This window comes from Solanum dulcamara, chromosome 5, assembly GCF_947179165.1.
Source record: "Solanum dulcamara chromosome 5, daSolDulc1.2, whole genome shotgun sequence".
NCBI lineage: Eukaryota > Viridiplantae > Streptophyta > Magnoliopsida > Solanales > Solanaceae > Solanum > Solanum dulcamara.
The window spans coordinates 70,252,752-70,257,011 of record NC_077241.1 but is presented as its reverse complement, the minus strand read 5'-3'; the positions used below and the strand labels follow the sequence as shown (position 1 = coordinate 70,257,011).

At 34.9% G+C, this 4,260-nt stretch overlaps 1 long non-coding RNA gene across 1 annotated transcript; it reads right to left on the bottom strand.

Moving 5' to 3' along the window:
- Positions 1–1,121: 1,121 nt before the first annotated feature.
- LOC129888445 (uncharacterized) lies at positions 1,122–3,789 on the bottom strand. Its single transcript, XR_008766665.1, has 3 exons — positions 3,671–3,789; positions 2,443–2,486; positions 1,122–1,433 (listed from the first exon to the last, which is right to left on the bottom strand). It is a non-coding gene; the product is annotated as an uncharacterized LOC129888445 (long non-coding RNA).
- Between the last annotated feature and the right edge of the window lie 471 nt (positions 3,790–4,260).

The following is a 4,260-nucleotide window of genomic DNA, read 5'->3' as shown; positions in this document are numbered from 1 at the left end:
ATATGAGGACTTGTAGCTATTCAAAAATAAGATTCGAGAGTTTATGCAATAGCAATACGTTGTGGAAGTCGCAACATCAAGTGGGGGACAGTCTGACGACCTGCCACATCATCATGCCACATAAACGCCACATGACACAAAGTTGACCATGTGGAATACTTACATAGAAAGAAGGGTAGCCCTTGGTAGAAGATTCTAGAGATATGTGGAGAATTCCCTTGGAAAACCTTAGAATTCCATATATTTATATGGAAGGTCCTTGGAATATTCTAGAATTGTAGAGTATTCTAGAGAAAAGATTTATTTGTAAATATGTAGGGATTTGTTTAACAATTATTATTTATTTATTAGCTCCTAAGTAAGTAGCATAAATAGAGGGGCATCCATTTGTAAAATCATCAAGCAAAAATCAAAAGTTCTCAACAATACAATCTTTTCTAGCAATCCTCATGTGTCCTCTCTTCCATTCTCTTAGCGATTCCTAGAGTTTTAGGGTAACTTGGCTTAGCAAGACCGTAAGCAAGTAGTGCAAGAACGTGAACAAGTTGTCAACTGCCGCACGTGTGCTTAGTAGAAGACTAAGAACGTGACATTATTCTATCAACAAAAAAAACATCACTGCTGCAAGAAATAGTATTTTTTACCTCTGTTAAAGATTTTAGTTGAAGTTCATGTTAGAAACATGATTAAGCTATTAGCCATATCTTATTAATCCTTGAATCACGTTGATCTCAACATGTGATTAATGACAATGGATTCTAAAAAAATGCATTCTCAATTAACATAACATAATGACAACAAAAAATAACTGTTTTTTTAAGGCATAGGTTAAGGGATTAAGCCTATAAAAAGCAAATAAAAGGTTAATTTGGTAAGTACTTGATAGTTGATTTTTCTTGCCTAAAGGTCCTAAAGAAAGATAAGTTAAAGAAATAAGTTAGGAATTTTAGCGTTGGATTTATTCTAAATCCGCAACCCGCCTCCTCCACATGATTTTTATTAAAAAATATTTGAACCCACTCTGCACTTGTCACTACCCAACCCCGTAGGCCATGACTGGTGTCCAAGTTGGGCACCCAAACGTGCCCTTATTCCAAATTAGCCTTTTTAACCGAATAAACATATGTAGTGATTAGAAGAAATTGCTAAACAAATCACAAAAGTAGATATAGGCACGAGGGCTGACAGGCCGTCACAAAACACACAAAACCCCAAACCATATATACAAAACCCACAACATAACTCTATCTACAGACCTCTACAGATAATAGCATAGTCATATGACAGGACAGGGCCCCGTCGTACCCCTGACCAAAATATCAAAATATACAGAGATAAAGTCAGTACCAAAATACAAGCTCCGAACAAGGGAACACTGTCAACGACGCAGCAAATATCCTAAACAGGTGGATCAGCAAATCGAACTTCGGTACCTGCGGGCATGTAATGCAGCCCCCGAAGAAAGGGGGTCAGTACGAAAAATGTACCGAATATGTAAAGCATGAATTGTAATAAATAAAATCATAATCTGAATAGTATGTGCAGAAAACGAAATAAATGTTTAGAATTTCAAAATACTTATCATAATCCCAAATCATATATGCAAATACATATGTCGTATCCGGCCCCATTTCATGGGACTCGGTGAACGAAACGTGGTCGCCCTCCTGTCATTGGCGCCACAGCACATCATAACACCAGAGTAGAAAATATCTCCGTAACAGATCATATCATATCAGATGGACATATCAAATCATATCAAATCAAATCATATCATATTATATATGTACATGGCACAATATAACTCCATGGCATAACATACACCACAACCCATGTACATGTCATACCTGCCCCCTCACGTCGGGGCATGGCAAAAAAATGCAGAGAAGTACGCTTGATAACATATCCTGGCCCAGGCTTAGTGAAAGAATGGTTACAGTATGCACGAGTAGAGTAGTAAGAAACTAAATGCAATTTAAAATATAAAAATATTTATAGAGACTCAATAGCGTAATCCTGATGACAAGTCATATAAAAGAAACTGAGCTATAATCATAGTGTACTTCTTTCCTATGTCACGATGGTCTATGTCAAAACAGTCTTTCAGAAATCATTTTCCATATTTCAAAACATAATATGGGGATCAATTGAATAATTGAAATAACTATCATTTAAAAATCAAGATAATAGTTATTTCAAGTAACCTTTGATTGTCATTATGAATTATACTAAAGCATGAATTATATCAAAAAATAAATTATACCAAAATAGGATGGCTGGAATCAAACTCATGTATCAAAATATAAAGATATAATTTCTAGGAATTTACGAACATTAGCCATCCTAGTGTCTCTAAGAATATGAGCTTCTTTGGAATTTATACCTTTGTCCGTTTGTTTCATATAAATCATGCCAAAAGAAAGAAAGGTTAGCTTTACATACCTTTAGTGTTTATCCACACACAACATGTATATGCTGCCTCATACCTATATTAATACGTTAAGCGTTATGGTTAAGATATGGAAAGGCATAAAACATTTTTATCGTTAGTAGATTATTTCGAACAAAAACAAAAAAAAAACTGGACAGCACTTCACCTTAACTTCATCACCCTTTTTCGAGTATATAAAAGTAAAACTGGGTTTTAGAGTCTAAATGAAAGTTTTAGCTCTATCAAATAGCTTTCCAAAACATCTTTAATCAACCAAAACGGAGCTTTACACAAGGAGTTATGCTAAATTTACTAACAGCAGTCCCATCCAAAAATGGGTTTGCAAAACACAAAATTTTGGGCAGCAACTCCCTTATATTGCTCACTTTTTTCCACTTTCAAATCAGTCATAAAATCCCCAAGCAACATCAATAATCACACCTTCAAATGCCATGTCAAGACAAGCCAAGACGATATTCAAAAATACTCCAAATTTGTCCATTTTAATACCAACACTAATCATGGGATTTTCTTGCTTCCAAGTCCATTTAATACAAGTTAATATGTTTATTATAACCTTATTGGTAAGTTAAGTCAGTCCACATTCATAACACTCAACAACAATTTCAATCCACATACAACTACTACATCTTCCAATTATCTTTAATGATTCATAGTGTTAACGTTTTATTGAAACAATCCTAAAACAGCCCAACCAACATATAGTGCAACATATGACCTTCATTTTCATTAATCCTCCAATCTCAACAATAACAATAACAACCTATCAAAATAGCCCTTAACTACCAACATAAAGATGCTCAAAAACCTCATGAACACCTACCACAAGCCAAGCAAACCACCTATAATTTTTACACCTTATTTCATACTATTTTTCAACAATTTTCATGACCTATTGCAGCAGCCCCTCAACATAAACATCACTCATTTAAATTCAAGAAAGCCATGTTAATATCACCACAAGTCCTACCATAGCCCACAAACGAATTTCAACCTCAACTTTAACCATTTAATCCCTTCATTCTCATCCCAAAATCCATAACAATAACAATCAAATACTAAGCAAAATTAATTCATTATTTTCCATACCAAAACAGCCCCAAATGTCTTCTACCATGCCTCAACATCAACACCCATAATTTCATACATTCATCAACTCACACAAGCTTCAATTACCTTCAAGATGAGGGAAAAACGAAAAAGGAGATGAAATCTTACCTTAGGCTTTTATGACACAATTTGCTTGAAAATTTGAGGGCTTGGTCAAAAACGTTTTTTTTGCTTCTCTAATGGATCCATCCTTGCTTCCATAACCTTGAATAATCACCACACTTAATTCCCCAATTTCTTCCTCACTCTCAAGCTTGTCCGCCTCTCTCTCTCGTTACTTCTCTCCATTCTTTCTTTCTCAAAAGCTTAGGAAATTTGGAGAAGATGAGGGCTTCTCTCTCTTTCTTGAACATTCTGGAGTTGGGACACGTTTTTAGCTGCTATTTTGGTTAAAATGTAGACCATGTGTGCTGTCCAAGGTGACTAGATGTCCCCTACTAAAGCATGGGCCAATTAAAATTTTGCCATGTGGCAGTGGGGACCACTTTTCATCCCACTATTTAATTTAATTCATCTCAATTAATCTCAAATTCCCACTTAATAATTCAACCATGGTTAATTAATCTCTAATCTCGATTAATATTTTTATATTAGTAGAAATTTGAAAACCGGTCGAGCCATTTTTAAAATTCGGAATTAAAATTCGCAGCCAGCATCTTTGTTCAGTAAAATAGTCATATCTCTTGATACCGATATCG